The sequence below is a fragment of the Polyodon spathula genome, chromosome 3 (genome assembly GCF_017654505.1).
Source record: "Polyodon spathula isolate WHYD16114869_AA chromosome 3, ASM1765450v1, whole genome shotgun sequence".
In the NCBI taxonomy this organism is placed as follows: Eukaryota; Metazoa; Chordata; class Actinopteri; order Acipenseriformes; family Polyodontidae; genus Polyodon; species Polyodon spathula.
Genome location: NC_054536.1, coordinates 58602412 through 58624069, shown reverse-complemented (window position 1 = coordinate 58624069; position 21658 = coordinate 58602412). Strand labels below are relative to the sequence as shown.

General features: G+C 38.8%; 1 protein-coding gene across 3 annotated transcripts in view; it reads left to right on the top strand.

Annotated features, from left to right (window-relative positions):
- The window catches only part of LOC121313246 (neurocalcin-delta), a 93903-nt gene that overhangs the window by 55639 nt on the left and 16606 nt on the right, over positions 1 to 21658 (top strand). The window contains exons 1-2 of one of the 3 annotated variants that reach the window (XM_041245585.1): positions 10731 to 10834; positions 11662 to 11768. The gene's annotated coding sequence lies outside the window, so the exon portion shown is untranslated. Of the gene's footprint in view, positions 1 to 519; positions 573 to 10730; positions 10835 to 11661; positions 11769 to 21658 lie in introns of those variants that run through there. The other 2 variants (XM_041245584.1, XM_041245586.1) reach the window with 2 other exon arrangements.

The following is a 21658-nucleotide window of genomic DNA, read 5'->3' as shown; positions in this document are numbered from 1 at the left end:
ACCAAACAAGCAAGATGGACCAAATGGCCTCCTCTCATTTGTAGACTTTCTAATGTTCTTATGTTTCACTTTAGGTTTCTGTCCTACTCACAACTCCCATTCAACCTCTGAACACACCAACCTGGATCAGCCTAAGCTGCAGGTTTATATACATGTGACCGTCTCCAGATTAGTAATAAATCAATCAATCTGGAGATGGTCACATTCTGCACAAGTTTTAGCATGGATGGGGAATTTTAACCCCATCCATGCAGTAAAATAATGAACAATATAACATTGTGTTTTTACACACTAAGCAATACCTCTAAATCATAATACGACAAATACAATACAAAACAACACAAAATACACACAGGGGTGTGGTGTACCCTGTCACACACCTTCAATTAGAAATTTCATAGATCTGTTTCATTGTTAATCTATGAATAACAATCTAAGCCTGATTGAATAAACCATGCTAGTAATTGCTTATTAATTAGATGACCTGTTATGTTAATTATCTGCTCATTTTCTTTGCAGATTACCAGAGTCGCACAGTTTTTAATTAGCACCCCTGTGAGCAGCTGAAGCAGGTGAGGAACCATTTCTGCAATCTGAATACTGCTGCTGTTTTATTTTAATTGTTATTATTTTTTATTTTTTGCCTTTCTCTTACAAGAGTGTAGAAATGAACGTATAGTGCTAATGTAGTCATGAATGATAATTTTAAAGTGCATGCATCTTCAAAGTTCTATCATTCTGTTCTGTAGTCAGGCATTTCCACAGGGACATGTTGATGGGTGGCACTGTTCAGTTCAGATAGTGTCTGTTTTTTCCACTGCAACAGTACAAAGTGCAAAATGACTTTATAACTACCCTTTCAGTCCCAACAATAATTCATAAACTTGTATTTTTTATGTTTTTGTAGTTATGAGTTTGTTTGTATTATGTGCTGGTTTTTAGCCTTTGGAATGGGTAAGTTGGGAGAAATGTTCTGCAAAAAATGTAATGGACAGGTCGCAAAACCATGAGTTTAGGCTTACCGTAATTGTAAGAGTATCATCCGCATCCTTTTACAAGAGAGTTTCTTAGTGCTATATTAAGTGTGCAGTGGTTCTGATGGAGATGGTATGCAAGTGATTTATAAAAGATGTACACGTTAAACAAGAGGTGCCCACGTAACACAGCAGCTCATCCATGTCTGTTGTGAGATATATAGGTTGCACGTTATATACTGAACATTACCATATACAGATTTCTACCCCTTCAATTTCTTTTTTTTATCATTAACCTAGCTGCCTAAAATGGACCTGATACACCCCTTCAATATTGCAGCTCTTATAAATCAAGGATAGTATCTTAACCACTTAAGATTATTTTGTGTGCTAAGTGGCAAAACCTGATGAAACATGTGAACCTAAAAACAGTTTAAACATATCGGGCCTCATGCACTAAACAGTGATAAATTACCTGAAATACTGCATGGTAAGAGAAACCCATATTATGCATAAAAAGGAAGGTGTGCCCGCTCTATTCACTAATACAATAATGTGTATGAATAAGGCGAGCTAAATGATTCATTTGCCAGTCATCATAGCATGCAAAATGCTGCATGCATTACACACCCTCTTTTAGTATATTGGCACTCCAAAGGACAGGTAGTCCGGTTCTCACTTGTCAGAATGACAGTGACCGAGGAGGCAGCAGCCGGCACCAGCTACATCTTCAGTGGGTCTCCGTAGGAAGAGGGGAGGCGGCCGCGGATTCCTGTATCTCCGTAGAATTCTGTATCCCCTTACATTTGACACCTGCATAGGTCAAGATCGCTATATGCGAACACTTGATGTTTTGGAACAGTATGTACATGTAATAAAATTTAAATGTGTTTTAAAAGAACAATACAGTTTTATAAGGCCACTTTTAGTCAAGGGTTTTGTGTATTGAGCAACGCAGGAGGCTGAGCGTACTGTAGAAAGTCAGTGGTATTAAATGTGCTGTTTCATTTTGCTACAGAATTAGTTTGGTCTTGTTTTTAATATTGGTTGCAAACTGCAGCAGAACTCAGTGGCAGTGCTTGAGAACACAGTGGGACTCTGGCACAGGAATATTGCGCATCCACACCCAGCTTTGAAAAACTGCACAGGTACGGAATCATGCGGGGATACAGAATTCTGTGTAACTGGGAATGTCTTGCTATGAGACAGTCAAAGAGGAGAAACCTAAAAATAATTAACTGAAAACAATATTAATATCAGGCAATGGAGTGTGAAATAAATTAGACTTTACTATTATTATTATTATTATTATTATTATTATTATTATTATTATTGGAAACTTCAACCAGGCATCAAAGCACGTAACTCGCTATCCAATGCTGTTTGAAAATGTAGAGCTAGAAATGTAATTTGATTGAATGGCTGCTCCACACGGATTATATAGCTTCCTTGGTTATTTTCCCACTTCCTGAGGTTATTTGAATGCAGACAGGAAGACTCAGGTGGTGGCGGAGGCAGAGGGGGAGAGGGAAGAGGAGGGGGAAGGGAAGAAGGGAGTTTGTGTTTCCATAAACTTTATTTAGCATTGCTTTTGAAACCATGAATTCCGTCTTCAGTAATCAAGGTAATGAGGGTTCTTGAAGAGCTGATTGCTAAAAATGGCTTTTAGGAAGAAAACCTTATGCACTAACTAACACTATAGTGCTCAATATTAAAAAAAAATTAGTTATGTGCCAGCACCAGGGAGTTTCGGGCAAGCAAGACAGTCAACCTTCCCTTTGATTTACAAATGCCTTAGACAGAATACATCAAAGTAAAACCCCATTGTACACTGGATAAATCATGAATGAGAAACCGTGTTATGTGTTTTATGAAGTATGTTGGGTGACTAGTTTAGGAGTGAGTGATTAAGTGCTCGAGTCCCAGATTACAGTCAGTACTCTCTGGACTCGATGGTAAGATAAGTACGATCAAGCAGCTGTTACAGCATCCAATTCGATTGCAGTAGTGTGACAGCATGTTGTATATGGTATACCATGCACGTTTATTTCCCATGGATAGTAGTAGGTGGGTGTTAAGATATAAAATTACATCAGATAACAAAAGGCACAGCATACACAGGTAAGTAGGGTTATTTATTTATATCATTTCATACTGCAGTATCTCAAAGTGTTTTACAAGTCAATAAAAACTAAAGTTAAAATTAATTAAAACAATTAAAAAACATGAACATAAAAAAGCCTCAGTAAAATTAATCAAAACAACAATAAAAAACAGCAGTATTAATAGAGAAATAAGGATAAGAAAGAACACATTTAAAATTTGGTATAAAGTGCTAGTCTAAAAAAAGTGAGTTTTTAATGTTGATTTAAAAATGTTAAGTGGCTCAGAAGAAGTGTCAGGCGGTAGTTTATTCCACAGTCTGGGAGCATTGTAACTGAAAGCTTTCTCCTTTGTCTTTTTGTCTTTTTGTCTTAATCTTTGGGAGGGACAGAAGACCAGAATCAGCCGAACTTAAAGCACGTCTAGGTACATACAGGGACAACAATTATTTAGATAATCAGTTGCCATGAAGTGTATACCATTGCATGAATCTACAGAAATGACAAAGTGTGTTTATTAAGGCTGTCCTCATTTGTTGCCTGTAATTTATCAGCAGTTCATTCACAGGTGTGCATGTTCTACTTTATTTTAAGTACTCTTTAATTTCCACACAAGCACAAAGACAGAGGAACTTGTAACATGAAGATGGTGTGGAAGTTGGGCTATTCTAATAGTTGTTAATTGATCAAACAGGAGTATAGGGGGACTGGGGGGAGCTCTGACGTAGTATAAGTGTTTAGATATGACTCACCAGTGAGGTGGACACTTAATGTGGAAGATGCTTATGTTATTGTGGCAAAGTGGCTGGTAAGGGGAATGCGGTGCAGGACTGATAATCAGACAACGGTGGTTCGGTGAATAAGTGTTTATTGTGTCTTTTTCCAGGTCTGGTGACCGTCAAATAATAAATCCCTGGCAATACACAACAATGTGTAAAGCACGGGGATGATGACAAACAAGGCACAGTCCTGAACACAAACAAAGGCACGGTCACGGTCCTGGGTGAATGAAAACGTGCAGGTGCTCTGTGCAGTGGTGCTCCGGATAGTGCTTTTGTTGCGACAGCTGCAGAGGTGTGCTTTAACTGGCTATTGGTGCGACAAAGAACAGGCAGTTACAGACAGACAGAAATAACATACAACACGTATAACGCTTTCGTTTTCACTCTGAGAGCTCCTCTCTTAGTCCTTCTCTCTCCCACCGTTCAACCCAAACGAAGGAAAAGATCAGCGTTACTCTGGCCCCTATATGTACTCCCGCATCACATCTAGGTAGACGGTTGCAGCTGCCTTATTACTTGCAGCTGCCCCTCATTTACCTTTCAGGTCAATACGGTCTTACAACAGAGTCTCGCTTCTTTCCAGGCTGACCCACTTCCCGGTCCCGGAAACAAACTGTCAGGCCAGCCCTTCCAGATACTTCTCCTCCCGTTCTTTAGCACCCTCACAGGTCGGGAGGGAGATTTATCACCAGAACTCATTGTATTTCTGTCACAGTTATTTTTTATTTTTTTTGTGTGACTCATATTTACAGTATGTGCTTGGGTGATAATTGTGCTGCGTGTTGAATCATTATTGGGGGGGGGGGGGGTTGGCAAATGCCCTTCACTTCCATTAATCTAAGCTAGGCAGGAATCCAAAGGAGTCTTACATTATGTAAGTTTTGGTGCCATAACCTGGGAAGGGGTCTACTTTTCTGGAACCTGACATTTTCAGTTCCTGCACAGATGTACAGAACTGTTGGGTAATCAACTAAGCCGCTGTTAGCAGCAAAGGCCTTTCTCTGAGTATGGAGTTGAAGTCCAGCTCCTTTTGTGCCAGCGTGTAAAACCTAAATAACACATTTGTGTGGCATGATAATTTGACCATTTTGTTAGCAGCTTCTCAGTATCTGTGCTAATGTGTTATATTCAGGAAATTTAGAAGCACTTACATGTGTTTTTCTCTTCTCCTGTTGCGCCTGACACTGTTTTGTGGTGCTTGAGTTAGGTAATGGCATATCGGGTCCATTAGGCACCCTTGGCTTCTCCCTAGGGACAATTAACTGCCTTAATGCTGTCATTACCTAATGATAGGGCCAGTGTTGCTACATGTTACTGTTTATTTAGAATTAGCTGGATGGCTATTGGGTTGTTTCTGTAAAAAAAAAAAACTTTTTTTTTTTTTTCCAGGTTTAAGATATTAATACCGGTTAAGGTTTGAAATGTCTTATCTCCCTGGAATCGGACACCTATAAGACTAAAGAATGAAACATTGGTGGTACCTTTCATGTACAGTTTCCTCTTATGCAGTGGTACTCGCTTGTTGCAATTCCAATCCAGGATCCTGTTTGAAGCAAGTCCATAGTTATTCGACTGAATTGCTTGGACTGCTTGGAACAAGGCTCTATACTGTGAAACTCAATAATTAAGAATAAGATCCTGAAATTACCCTTCACAAGTGTGATTGGAAATTCTTATTGAAAGACATTAGCATTAAGTGACAGATTTACTAAGCTTTTGTCTCAGAGCACTTTTTTTTTCCTAACTGCAGTTTCTCATTTTATTTTTTAAATGATCTCTTTATTGTTTTTTGTTTGTGATACAAACAAAAATACAATAGAGTGATAGGTCACTCCTCCCCACACACACATATAGACATATGCATATGTAAAAGATCAAATGTATTTACATATAGCGCCTTTCATACATTGACTGTGTTGCATTTTAGAACACAGATCTTAATTATGTTTGTGTATGAGTCCCAAGGATCTTCCGGTATACAGTGGCTCTCAAAAGTATTCACCCCCCCTTGGACTTTTCCACATTTCATTGTGTTACAGCATGGAATCAAAATGGATTTAATTAGGAGTTTTTGCCACTGATCAACACAAAAATGTCCATAATGTCAAAGTGAAAAATAAAATCTACAAATTATTCTAAATTTTACAAATATAAAACAGAAAATAATTGATTGCATAAGTTTTCACCCCCTTTTCTGTGACACACCTAAATAAGCTCTGGTGCAACCAATTGTCTTTAGAAGTCGCATAATTAGTTGAATGGAGTCCACCTGTGTGCAATTAAGGTGTTTCACATGATTTCAGGTTAACTACACCTGTCTCTGGAAGGTCCCACAGTTGGTTAGTACATTTCCTAACAAAAACTACATCATGAAGACGAAGGAACATTCAAAGCAAATTAGGAATAAGGAACTTCAAAAGCACAGGGGTTCTTCAGGGGTAGGATATAAGAACATTTCCAAGGCATTGAATATCCCCCGGAGCACAGTAAAGTCCATTATTAAGAAATGGAGAGAATATGGTACAACTGTGAATCTGTCTAGAACAGGCCGTCCTCAAAAACTGAGTATCCGAGCGAGAAGGGCACTAGTCAGGGAGGCCACCAAGAGGCCTGTGGCAACTCTAAAGGAGTTACAGTCTTCCACAGCTTCATACAGCAACAATAGCCTGGTTGCTTCACAAAACTGGCCCTTATGGGAGAATGGCAAAAAGAAAGCCATTGTTGAAAAAAAAACTCACATCAAAACTCAGCTAGAGTTTGCCAGAAGGCATGTTGGAGACTGTGAGACCAAGTGGAAGAAGACTCTATGGTCTGATGAGACAAAATAGAGCTTTTTGGCCTCAACGCTAAGCACTATGTTTGGCGCAAGCATAACACCACACACCATCCCTACCGTGAAGCATGGTGGTGGCAGCATCATGCAATGGGGATGCTTCTCTGCGTCAGGGCCTGGAAAGCTTGTGAAGATAGAGGGCAAAATGGATGCAGCAAAGTACAGAGAAATACTGGAGGAAAACCTGCTGAAGTCTGCAATAGACCTGGGACTTGGGAGAAGATTCATCTTCCAACAGGACAATGACCCCAAACATACAGCCAAAGCCACACTGGAGTGGCTTAAAAACAAAAAGGTCAATGTCCTGGAGTGGCCTAGCCAAAGCCTGGACCTCAATCCAATTGAGAATTGCTTTTCACCAAAGGTCCCCTTCCAACTTGATGGAGCTTGAGCAATTTTGCAAAGAAGAATGGGCAAAAATTGCAGTGTCCAAATGTGCAAAGCTGGTAGAGACTTATCCAAATAGACTCATGGCTGTAATTGCTGCCGAGGGTGCCTCTACCAAATATTGACTCAAGGGGGTGAATACTTATGCAATCAATTATTTTCTGTTTTGTATTTGTAATTAATTTAGACAAATTTGTAGATTTTAGTTTTCACTTTGACATTATGGACTTTTTTTGTGTTGATCAGTGGCAAAAACTCCTAATTAAATCCATTTTGATTCCATGTTGAAGCACAATGAAATGTGGAAAAGTCCGGGGGGGGAATACTTTCGAGAGCCACTGTACATTGCAATGTAAAACAGTTAAAAAAAAGATTGAAAAAATTTGCATTTGTCAGATATGTTCCCATCTGCCTCACTTGATGGAGTGATTACACTGGGGAGGTATTTAATAAAAAGGCCCCATTCTTTTTAAAATATCTTAAGGGATTTTTTTAATGTTCTACAGAGTTTTTTCAGGGATACAATATGATCAATCTATCAGCCATTGAGTTTGAGGGGATGCTCTGACTTCCATAAACATGAGTACATTTTCTTAGCAGCTGCCATTGCAAGTAGTAAACTGTACTTCTTTTTGGTGTACTGCTCAGTTGGTTCAACCATAATGCACCCCCCAGAATCGATATTCTGGGATCTGATGGAATTTGAAATTCTAACATTTTGGAGATTTCCAACAATATGTAATTCCAGAAGTTCTTTCAAAAACTGGACTGCTCCAAAGCATAGGCACAAGGTCCCCTGTGTCTGCCTTGCGCCTGCGACATGCTGCTGAACTATTCTTGTTCAACTGCTGTCATCTGTATGGTGTGGAGTAGAAACGATGGCATGCATTGTTTCCAGTTTCTGCATGTCCTCCAATTTACTCAGCTGCTCATATGCCCATCTAACAAAACTAGTGCTTAATGCACCCTTTTCTTATCCATTCCTGCTGTCGTTTCGGAGGATTCATGAGTCACACCCTTGCTCATTCTTCTGGAAAAATAAAACACCATTTAAAGGGGCTAGATAAAGTTTTGCAACTGGTTTATTTTTTTTTCCAGTGTTATACACTTTCCTTCCCCACCCACATGCCTGTAAACTCCTTTACATTCCTATATGTTCCTTTAGTTGTATACACGTTTGTTATTCCATGGGTGTGTTTTTGCTACTGAAAGCTTTGTTTGACCTTTCATTTACTCCATAACCTCCCTGACAGGGAGGGCCTCGAGTCTATTCACAGAAATCTCAGATCGTATTTAAATGAGGCATTCCAAAATGAGTGGAAAAAAAGTTGTAGCATTCTGTGCATCACTCCACAAACCTGATCTTGACACCCCTCAGAGACAGTTGAGTTATAAATGGATGAGGAAAATACCCATACTGTACTTGGGTCGCCAGTTATAGCTTTGATACTGCTGTATTTCAGTAGCCCCACAATAGTGATCTGTACTAAGACTAACCAAGTTTTTGGTGTATCTTAATGTTGGGAGGTTACTCAAACCTTGGATGAACGTTTGAAATTACATTACTAAATATAGGTGTATGTGTGTGTTTGTGATGTCTTTGTCTTTTGCTGGTTAATATCCAAATTCTTTGTTAAAAAAAAAAAATACCTTTGTGAAAATAACACCCAAGTGTGCGTTTCCCTTTGGTGCAATCTCTAATGTTGTTTTCAACATACTGTAACATATGGATACAAAACAAAGGCCAATTTGAACCCATCAGTTAAATGGCATGTTAATTTATCAGTGGCTGAAATGACACAATAATAGTCAATGGATTATTTCCAAGTTACCATAGAACTGCTCCAGTCTGTAAGAGACTTCATAAACTTTTTTTCTCAGTTAAAAAACAAATCTTGTACTTACACTTTTGTCTTTTGTTGATGTACTGTATGATGTCTCCTATATTCATATAAAAGAGATACAAGGGTTAGAGGGGGATTCAGTCAGCCTTGCATGTCCTTGCAGCAACCGTCAAGAGATGCATACAATATGCTCTATTAAATGAAGGCCATTTTTGCGAATGTAGCTTGTATTCAGGGGGTGTTTGTTATGTCTGAAAGTTTGATTAAATAGAGCCATAAAAAACATGTTTTAACTAATAAAATGAAGAAAGTCTTTTTTAAATGACTACAGTAAATCTTGTCCTAAATTTGAGTGTGCGACTGGTCTTTTGTACTTCAATCCATAAATCACGGTTGGTGAGTCGATTTGAGAAGTGATCGTAAGCCCAAACTGATTTTCTTTTGTTTTAAATACAATTGCCTTGTATGGTCGGCACCTCATTGGTGTTAAGCATTGCAGTGCACAGATGTTCTTTTTTTCTGAATATATATATATATATATATATATATATATATATATATATATATATATATATATATATTATATATATATATATATATATCCTGATATGTCCTTGTGCATACATGCCAACAGTCCCTATATGGTCAGGACAGTCCTGATTTCCTAGCAAATGTCCCGCGTCCTGATGCATAGGAAGAAGGAAGAAAGTCCCGATATTTACCCATAGAAAATATATATATATATATATTCTGCACAGTAGAGTTAGTGAAAACCACACGCTGAGCTCCTCGTGCGGCTGACACATCTGCTGATCACTAACTTATACAAAGGGAAGAATGCTTCATTGTGTCTATTTTTACTGTCATGGTGGTCGTGTCGTGTTGAGTTGGGGGGGATACATCTATTATATGATAGTGTTTTTTGCATATGACTCCTCCCTTGTGTATGATGCGTATGACACACACACCCCCTCCCCCCAAGACAAGTGACCCACTGAACAGTTACCAAATGTTGGCAAGTATGCTTTGTGTAGAAATGTATTGTCATTGGAATTGATGTGAAATGTTCAAACAGAGCAAAACAAAGTCTCTATTATTAAAATACATGTTGATTCCCTTAGAAACTGTCATGTGTACAGTACAGTTATTGTTATTATTATTTTTTTTTTAAACTGGTCTTAGTTTTTGTTTTAGTCCTGCATAGAAAAACATTATCCCTTGTATCATTATTGCTGTTATCTTGCCAGTGTTCCCAGGAACAGCAGCATTAGAATTACTTATTTTTTTGTTTTTTTGTATCTTCAGAACAGCAGTAATGGCTTTGTGTGCATTAATGTGTTGTATATCCTGTTTAAACTGAATTACATTTATTGCAGTCAGAGAAACACACAAATATACATTTCTGGCATATGCTGTACAATAGAGGCTTCGTTAAATCAGCCTTGGTTTTCATAAACACTACTGTCTTACGAACCATTACATGTTCTAACTTTGGGCCTTCTGGGAGTTTTTTTGTAATGTTTTTTGGGTTGACAAAAAGCCTGGTGATATATATATATATATATATATATATATATATATATATATATATATATATATATATATATATATATATATATATATATTTTTTTTTTTTTTCTGTCCACACAGTGTGACAGATGACCTATTGAAATCATTATAGTGCAGTGTTCCTGTTGCCAAGGCAACTGAGGCTCTCTTTGGCTTTTTATCTGACCATGTGACTAGGACTTTGACGTCAGCAGGAGGCAGAGTTTGGTACTCAGTCGCAGAGCCAAAGGCTTCTAAGAATCTTGTGGACTTTTGTGTTCTTGCTGCTGCTGCTGCTATTGGTTGTTTGGGAACTACCAGGGAATGGAGAACTAAAGGTTGTTTTTTTTTTCAGCTGAGTGAGGTAAGCTTTCAGCTTTTCTGACTGACTGGGGTTAGTGTTCCTTGCAAATGTTGTCTTTTTTTATATATTCTAGTTGTAAAAAAAAACAAAAAAACTTGATTCCACTCTAGCAGTGAGAGTTGTAGAGTGGCTAGAGGAATTTCCATTCATTTCCCCACTGAGCTGCATGACAGTATTTGAAGGAACCAGGGGTGGGGTGGGGGGCACCTTCTATCCCATAATATTATATTTTGTTTGAGAAAGAAACACAGGAGTTTTAATGTGATGGTAAGAGGGAAGATGCTGTGCAATGCCAAGATATACAATTCTCACTAGCAGGCAGCACTGGCATAACTGACAGAAACACTGACTTGGGAGACACCAAGATATGTGGATTAGACAAGCAGGAAGATTAAATAGAAAAAATAAAGTTCTGAATTTAAGCACACTGCTTTCCCTTGGCTCCTTCATTTTTTCCCCGTGTCTTCTACAGGCTAATAATAAATTAATCTCCCTGGAGTCAAACAGGGAGACAGGAAACGCAGACAGAGATCTACTGCTTTAGAGACTGCAGGAGGTGGTGGAAGTTTTTTCAATGTTGAGTTCATAATTGTTTGTAGTAAGACATTGTATCCTGTTCACAGAAGTTAAAACCTGAACAGAAATAAAACTAAAGAGGTTGTAGCTATTTGATCTCCTGCTGGGTTGGAATCAAGCTTGATACAAGTTTAGACAAAGTGCTCAGAGGCGGGCTGGCCACCATTAGCGGGGCTCCTGAAGCAAATGCTGCTATAAACAAATAGCCTGTGGGGATCAGAATTAAACTCTGTGGTGTATTGCTCCTGCAGAAGGGAAAACTGTATTTGGCGTTGCCTGGACTGTGTTGAAAATAGGGCTAAGGAACTGCCTATAACCAGCCCTCCAGCTCTACTTGATTTGTATTTGACCTGAAATAGTAAGTAGTACAATATATATTATTATATATATATATATATATATATATATATATATATATTATATTTTTCAAATAAACTGTTGAAACTTATTATCTGTGTTCATATAGTGGTGATATGTTTTTTGGAGCAGTTGTCTCTTTTGGTCTGTTTCACCAACCCAGTTTCCTGTAGACTGGATAGTAACTGACTCATAAGTCCTTTTTTAGTTTCTTGAATCCACTGAGCAATAAACCAACAAAAAAGGAAACAGTGCTTAACTGAAACAAGTCTACTTAATAAAAAAAAATCATTAAAAAAAATTAAAATACAGTACAAGCAAGCATTCAAATGAAAAGGAAACTAGTGAATTCTAGTATTTTAAAGGGGGATTCTTAACCTTCTGTTTTACCTATGGGGCCATGCAACCCCTTATAGAAGTGTAGCCCAGTATGTACACCCAGTTTTTACCATGCTATATTTATTAATATACTTCTCCATACCTTCCTCGACTTGACCATGTTTTCACTATGCTTTATTAGACTTGGCTATGCGTTTATTATGGTAAACTTTTATAAGGGACTTCTGTTATGTGTCCTAAAACAACCAAATAGAACAGTGACCATGCAGGTTTAGTTTTTAGTTTGTGTGTATTTTGTTTGGTTTGATAAGCTCCTTTTTTCAAAGCATATTGAGTGTAAAATAGGTGAGGATAGACGTCCTGAGGTTGTTTGGGGTCGGATTTGTCTAAGAAAAGGCGATTTTGTAAGCAACTAAAGTGGACTGCTATTTAAACACATTTTGTTATGAGAAAAAGAGATTATCTGTGCAACTGCCACTGTTGTGGATTTGTCAGTGCACATGTTGTTGGAGGGAACTGGCTTACCACACTGGCTATAATCAGGGATCTAAAGGTGGAACATGTGAATCTGAAAAATACCATGCAAAGGCTCAAAAGAAATCGTATAAATGAAGAAATTGTGTACATGGAATCTTAGTTAACTATGCTGGCATTTCAAATGTTGTTGTGTGTAGTCCTGAACCACACTGTAATTTCACATTCTGTTGTGTGTAGTCATTCAATACTAATCCCATTAGCTGCAGTGTATATTTATACAGTAGGTGTGATGATAAAAGATTAAACAGTGCAATCTGTCGGTACCAGATCAATAGACGGCACTGTCATACCTTACTGTTTTTAATGTTTTTATTTTTATCAAGCAAGAAAAAAACTGCTTGGTAACATTTTCATTTTATAACATTATTTTGTCCACACCAACCAGAAAACAGGTGCAAACATGGTACTGATTGATAGTGTTGCTAAAGCTAATAACATGTAACAAACGTTTATTTGGGATTGAATATAATCTGACTGAGCATTCTTATGAGACGCATTGTATGTATTTATGACGTGCAGTACCCTTTGTGGACCCAGAACCTGACCCAGCTGTGTAGAGGCTTGCTAGCTCACAAATCTAAGAACTAGAACTGAAGCTCAATAAAGAGCTTTAGGAAGACTGCCTTTCAAGGTGACAAAATAAGGTTTTACTGTTGGATCTAAGACTCCCATTGCAATGGGAGTCTTGTTTCCACCAGAGAAGCCCTGTGCTGTTAGCTTAAAAAGGCAGTCCGAAAGATCTTTATTGTGCCAGCTTGTTTAGGGGCATTGAAAAACTACATTTTATTATTATTGCCATCCCTGGTTTTCTTGTGAGTAAAAATGAGATGGCACCACAGGGTTTGTTAATCAAGCTCCTATCTGTGAAAAAAGCATTGTGTCGACCTTTTCACAAAGCAAATGTATTCCTTATCTGCCCCCCCACCCACACACATCATGCTGACAATGAAACTTATACAACCAAAAGAAGCTCAGTCATAGCTGCTAACATCTGCCCTGTCGGTTTTATTAGAGCCGTGTTTGTTGGCTGCTTTACAGAGGTGTCAGAAGTCACAGGTCAGCAAAAGCCAGGGCCATGGAGGGCTGCTTAACTCCCTAGAGCCTGGAGTGCCTGTGGCTACCCATATTTAACATTTTATATAGTGACTGTATCCTACTTCTGCATCTTGTTGTCAACAAGGCACAGCAGTGGTGTCATAGAACAAGAGCTGCCAGGTGTGCTAGAATCTTAAGGGTTAAATCTGCAGTGTTCTGACAATCTATGTAGTGTTTACTGAGTTGTTCCATAGTTTACACAAGGTGTTTAGTTGACACTTATTTTACTTAGAATTTAATTGTGCTCATATTTTATATAGTGAATTTCAATTTTTTTTCCCTAAGGAAAGTAGTACTGTATGTGCATTTTCTGCATAAATCATATAGCATTTTATAATACTGGATTTCAAATAGATTAAGTAATATTATGCGATTTCCTTTTTTAAATAAAGAGGCCCCAAGCTGCCATGTTAGATTAGTGAATGCTCAACCTTCTGGTCCATAGAGTGGGAACTCCCCCAGTGTGACTGCAGAGGGGAGCTATGAAGCGGCTGCGATGACACCTCATTTGGAGCAAGACCTCGCAGAAATCTGTGTCTTCAGCCCTTCCCCCCAGATTCCCAGGAATTTAGAGCCCTGAGAGAGTGCTTGGGGTCTCGGTTGCTCTTTATCACAGTGAGGCCCCCTTTGTGTAATGTAGCAGTGTGATAGCAGGAATTGTTTTCTTGCCTGCTTTGTCCTGTTACTCGGAGCGAGTGCCTCTCCAATTAGAGCAATTATCCTCCAGCAGTGATGCTGGCTGATGTGTTGTGTGTACTGTCCAAGCCTTCTTTATTGACATCTGGTTACTTAGTGTGTACACACCACTGCCACTTCCTGTCTGATTCTACCCCAATAACTGGAGGTCACTTAGCTTTCTTCTTTTCTGCAATTTGCTAAGGAATACCCGATACACCCAATAAGGAGGCCCTGCTCTTGCAGTTCATAGTTAACTTGTGTAAAGCACTCATTATGTACGGCAAAGTATCTGAGAAAAATTGAGGCAGGGGAAGGAAAGTGTAGTTCTATGTGTGTTTTTTGACTGCACTGTAACTGTTTTAATCTAAATAAATACGTACAAAATATTCTGTCTAACTATGTTGCATGTTTTGAATCTAAAACAGCGACTTTTGTGAAAAGACAGCTTGATCTATAGGTAATTTTCATTTATAATATAGACTCAATAAAAAACAAAGTTTATGATGCTGCCATTACAATAGCATTGGTGCCTCAATAATTTGTATCTAACCCAGGCCTTGGATACAGTAGATTTAACTGCCCATTCAGTAGCTTTAGTGACATTTTGACATCTCTTAAATATTGTTTATTTGAAATTCTCACTGCTAATGCACATTCCGTGCTGGTGGTACAGAGAACACGATAGAAAAGTGCATGTGACTGAACTAAAGCTTAAAAAATGTAGGAAGGTGTTATTGAAATGCCAGCAAGAACACCTAAGATGCTTATGAATTAAATCGCTTGTACAGTAACAATGGATTACATTGTATTAATGCAAAAATGCAAGAGTGTTGCAGCGTAGCTCGGAACCAAGCTTTAGTTGCTGTAGCTTGTCAGCCTTCCAGGAGATGGATTAGGTGGTGGGAGAAGTTGGGGCGGGGTGAGTAGGTTGAATTAGATAAAAAATAAACACTCTTGTATGTTATGTAACTGTCACGCTCAAAGGCCTGAGGGGTTATATAGAAAACATCCTTCCCATTACTGAGGACTGAAGCGCTCTGCCATGTGACCCATGGGTTGTGAGCTCAGTGTAACTGCAGTACTGAATATCCATACTATTAAAAGGGTAAAGCACAGTTAACACAATTACACAGCAAACCTATATGTTAAATCCTTGGAATTAGCAAATACAGTAGCAACATCATTACGTTATATAACTTCGGATAACATTTTAATTACGGCGCTGCTGTGTTTTAAAGTGGCTTTTTAAAAGGCAAAAAACTAGGATGTCACGCTAGCATTGCACAAAACTGATCAGTTATCTTTATCTCAGTTGTTGTTTGTTTAAAATGCACTATAAACATATGTAATCTCAGGGTTAGAATTATGTATTGCACAATTAGAGTGTAGAATGGTCAATCTTATGGTACAAACCTAAAATCAAACTAATTTTGACCTTTAAAGAGTTAGTAGCAGGGTTCCAAAAAATATAGCATTTCACGTCCCCACGTGTTGCTACAGCTGTTTAAGGAACGTACCTGTCATTTTTTTTTCATTCAGAGCTTTTGTTGCCACTCAAAGGTCTTTTCAAAATGTCCACTCTAGTGCACTGATAGTGTAAGGAATATTGCCCGCATTGTCAAACAGGTAACAAAGCAATAATGATCCATGATGTGGTACAGAACAGAAAAGCCAAAGCACTTTTTTATTTTTTTATTCACTCTTCCTGCAGTGATTAGAGGACAGGTCTCAAACCCCAGTGCAGTAGAGCGTAGTTTTTGAAAAGAGCTTTGAAACAGACTAACATTATAAGCGTAAAAAGTTGTCAGGCTGATAACAATGAAAAGAAAACATAAGGTACTTTATATAAACAGTTGTAGCAACACGTGGGGACGTGTAACGCTATGATATGTAGCAATTATAAAGGGAGAACTTTAAAAAAAAATTTGAACAGTGGTAGATCTAAATAGCTCAGGCACTTTACTACACTGTATATTAACCCTGCTAGTGCTTTCCCAAAGGGATGACTTGTTGACCTACAGTTCTTATTAACGTCACTACAAACAGTGAAGGCACAGTTAAACGAGGTGCTCTGAAAATCATTAAGGTCATTTAAAATACTGTAGACCCCTTGCTCTTGCTTTATTAAGAATTGAGAATACAGTATTACTGGCCCAACTTAAATTGTCTGTGACCTGCAAGGAACTCTACTCACGTTCCGCTTCCTGTACGGGCGTTCTCTGTCAAATCAACTGTTCTGTCAATGTTAGTTTAAGGCATTAATAAACATAATTACACAATTTCCCCATAAATTACGTTTGTTTGGTTGATAAACAGATACACTGTTACTGCGTTTGTAGTTTGATACACGCGCCAAAATTCACTATAAATAAAATACAGCAAATGCTGGTAATTTACTATTTGGTTTAATTGCTGGTGGAACTTAACCAAGTTGAATACAATTTCTCTTGCACAACCTTTTAAAACTGTTTTTAGAGAAACCATTTCCTTCTCTATTTAAATAACTAATGATCTGATTCCTTGTGGATGTCTGTTTACCTCAAACCACCACAGGAACACTTGGGAACAAACTTGCCTTCACCCCTCTTCTTAAGAAATGAACTCACCTGCACGAGACTGCTTGCTTCACGTCCGGCCCTGCCAGCAGGAATACGATAGGATTATTAAACAACATAAAAGACATTTTAGATTACTTTGATTTTTTTAAATTTTGGAAAAGGAGAATTTCCTTGCTGGAGGATTCTGTATCTGGTGGTAAACCTTGGTTGCACAACTAACTTTCAGTTAGAGAGACAACTGGTGCCGATAACTTTAGTTAGAGAAACAACAGGTGCAGATAGAGCCGTAAGGTTAGTATGTAAATAGTTTTAAATAGCAAAGTGGGGTTGGAAACAGTGGGCCGTATTCACAAAACTGCTACGTGGTTTAACAGTGCTGAAAAATGGGAATAAACTACGCCCCTTCCTGTCTGTAAAGCAGGTGTCATGAACTGCATTTAATCAAATCGGGCTTTGAAAATAGATTCCTGAACAAAACTTTCCTCAAAACATGTTTGTTAATAGGGGCCAGTATTAGCAAAGACAAAGACATAGCTGTGAGCATCACAATTACCACTTATTGCCCCCCTCCCCACCTTACAGTTCAGGAATGTATTGATGAATAACAATTTGTAGAACTCTTCTGATAAAAACCTGTACCAAGCCAGTATCAGTGAATTGTGTGAATTCACATTGCCTAATATAAATAAGGAGTCCTAACCCAGTTCCAAAACCATGAAAAGCACTGCAGCCTTCTGTGACGTGATCTTTTAGGGAAGGATGAAAGGCAGAGAGTCAGCTTTAGGATCCATTTCTTTCCTTTAAATGTCAAAACATCTAGTTGGTTGGAGGAAGTTCCTAAATTAATAGATTGATAAAAATAAAAAGAATTCCCAGAAACTGAAATCTAAATACAACCCTGCATATAAACCAGGTGCTTCTATTCACACTGACATCGTTTAAGTATCAAGGGAAGAGGGCGTGTATGGGCATTCCCTATTATCAGGCCCTTGGAGCTTTGGTATTGTGATAATCAGTGAAGAGTTGGCGTTGTAATCTGTGGCTTTTACTGTACCTTTAGTTGGAAGGGCTTACTTTAGCAGGAGGTACTGTATTAAAATAGCCTTGCCTGCAATGGTTTATCTAGTGTCACTGCTTAGTATGTTACCTAGTATGTCCCTGATTTTGTCTGGAACGGACCAGCCCAAATTAATCCATTTTGTTGTCACCGTGTTTTGAGGGGGAGACTTTAGGGTACGGCCCATGTTAAATACCCTGCCGACGACCTGGACTTTGAACTCTTTTTACTCAGGCATTGTACGAGACAGCCCTGTTTGCAATGGAAATTTGAAATAGGAGGCTTGGAGCTTTCCAATGAGGCCCCATTTGTTTATTCCTGGTATTCCAGCCTATCAGTATGCTGCGATGAAGATGCACTGTCTGGTAGAGTGGGGGGGGGGGGGGGGGGGGGGGGGGCCACTGTGGGGGGGGGGGGGGGGGGGGGGGGGGGGGGTGGTAGAGGGGGGGTGGATCTCCATTCTCCCCCCAACAAAGAGACAGGGGTGGTTGCCCCACCCCCACTACGTGGGACAGACCACCCCCCCCAGACCTACATGACAGACCACTGTTCTGACAGGGGAGGGGGGGGGGGGGGGGGGGGGGGGGTGGGGGGGGGGGGGGGGGGGGGGGGGGGGGGGGGGGGGGGGGGGGGGGGGGGGGGGGGGGGGGGGATAGACAGTGCATCCACCCCCACACCCCCCTTTCTACTGGACAGTGTGGGGGGAACAGATGACCTGTCACCCCCCCCCCCTGGGGAGAGATAGGTGCTGTCACGTAGGTGGGGGGGGGGGGGGGGTGGTCTGTGTGCATCCACCCCCCTTTACCAGACAGTGTATTCCCCCCACCAGACCTGTCACTGTGCCTTATGGAGTGGCACAAATAATTTGAATGTGTTTTTGTTTCTTATTTATGTTGTTGGTATTTTGCACCGGTTTCAATTTTACATTTTTTTTTTTGTTTGTTTGTTTTGTTTTTGGTATGTTATGTATGTATACATGATATGTACCTGTAAACTTGTATAGTTGAAGATGTATGTGCACAAATCTAACAACAGTAAAAAAAAAAAAAAACTGGTGAAAATAGTTTGGACCCTAAAGGGTTAAAAGATTATCAGATGGAGACAAGGTGACTGACACTGACGGGACCGTTCCGTTGTCAGTGTTCAGGAGCATCCATAGCTTTAAACACTGAGAAATGAATGATGCTAAGGAAACTTTGTACAGCAGTCAAATGTTTCTAACAACATTTCATTCAGACATTGACTAAAGTTTTGCTAGTTTTATCGGAATTCAGGAACAGCTGATTCTCTAAATATTTATCTTCATGTCACCCATTTCTGAACAGGGGTAACCTGCAGGGATCCTCCTTAATGGTTTATTGCTGTCCCACGTCTGGTTTGTTTAGGCTACCCTGTCATCACTTGTCAAAATAAGTACAGCTAATCTTCAGAAAATAGCTAGAATGTTTTATTTTTTTAAATAGTGCGAGAATTTGGATTTGGTGGAGATTGAACTTTATCCATAACAATCATAGTGCTGAGGTAAAGGACTTCCCACACCCCTTCCCAAAAATATGGGGGATGGGCTACACATGTCCATGAAGATCTGAGCTGAAATCACCACATCCTGTCAAACAACCAATCCAAGGTTTTTTTTTTTACATTGCAAGACTGTTTTGTACTGCTGTGTATGGTCACCTTACCTGAGGTCTTTCTTGAAAATTCTCTTGTGTGTTTTGCTTTTTAAAGACTTCTAATTCTAGTCTCAGATAGAAAGTAGGCCTGAGTTTCTTTTCTGGGATAGTGTCCAAGGAGGCTACCGGTGCAGCGTGGAGATCGTTGACATGCTTATTGAATGGAGTATGTAGGAGTGGAGAGTTTCATCAATGCAGTGATTATTATTGTCCTTGACAATCTTCCATCAGTTTAACAGAACACATGCAGATCATGCAGCTGCCTTATCAAGTTTAACATGCAAAAAGGAAATGCTGTTTTAGGTTAACATTTCAAGTCAAGGTTGACAATATCCTCTTTTTCACTGAGCCTCTGTGCTACTGTACCATGAATGTAAAACTCATTAACACAATGCATACTAAGCTGACTTAACTTGGGTTGACCACTTAAAGCTAGCATCCAGTATTTAGTATTACCATTTCAGTGTTTTGTTTTCAATAGTTCCAGAACTCAATATAATGGTTAACTTAAGATGTTGGTGGACTGAGACCTTTCTAGTTTATAAGTGTACTGTAAGTTATGGTGATGTTATTCTCACATATAAATTGGCTTCACAGGAAATCCAAATCGCCTCACCACGGTGAATTCAACCATTCAAAATGCCATTATATTAATAACAGGATTACAGCGTCCATTTACTATGTAATAATGACCCAGTCCCATATTTAGCATTCATATATGTGCCTTTTTATTCTCTTTTGTTTTCCTCGACCATGTGCATCTAATCAAGCTAAAAAAAACCAAACAAACAAGTAACAACATGCTGACGGGAAGAACCACAATTTTAAAGGAATGCTTCAAGAGGATAATTTTATATTACAGAAATGGGTCGACTGTTTGAAGAGGAATGATCCCCACAAGGTCACCTCATCCTAGTTTGGGGTGCCATGTTTTACATTCTAATTCTTTCTTTTCTTTAATACTGTAGATTGTGAACTGAATGCAGAAGCACCTCCTAATGTAACTGAACACCTGCTGTCAGAATCTCTGATGTACTATCTCTCCTGATTCTGACTCGCAGCAGGAAGAATACATTGTTATTACAGGACTTATTTCAGTACAGTGTCATTTGCATAACAAATTATTCACTCCACTTAACTTCCTAATTGATTTGCAACCTGTCCTTTCCATAGAGCATATACAGAGTGTGAGCATTAGCATTTTAACTGAAGGAATTGTCTGGCTATTCCTTAGTTAAACAAATAAATAAATAAATACTCTGACTGTTTCTCCTTTCACTCAAGTTCAGGCACAGACAGGTCTGGAAATCTTTTACCAAACACCACAGTGCCCAGCAAATCCTGGTTACACTGACATAATTGGATGACACAACAGAGAACACAACACAACAATAGAGAGACCATTCATTTTAATGGATATATTGAATGGATTGAGATTTAATGGATCTTTGATCAGAGTAAGGGAGGGATATGTAAACAGGGAAAGTGACCTGCACTGAAAATTATGACTCCTTGTATCATTGTAATGGTAGTCCGGCCTCTGATTCACCTTTGGGGAGTTAAGAGTTTCTTTAAAAGCTTCTCAAAGAAGTTTAACTTAAGTCTGAAGACCCAAAGCCAGTGCAATTGTATATATACTTTTAATTATTTTGAACATTACATGTTGGTTTGATATTGGCGTTAAATGTAGCATCTGGGACTATTTTGATCAAAGTAGTTTTGCAATTTTGTTTTGTGTCATGTCTATGGAAAAAAATGTGGTTTGGTTTGACTTGTCATTTATTTATAATTACATGGTTTTCTTCACTGTTCGCTAAAGTGTGAATATCATGGGACATACAGAGTGTTTTTAGGCACGTCTGATGTGATTGGATATGGTGAGCTAATAATAAGAGAATTGAGTCAGAGGTGATTGAGAGTTCCCTAATTGGGAGGCTACAGTCTCAATTATAAA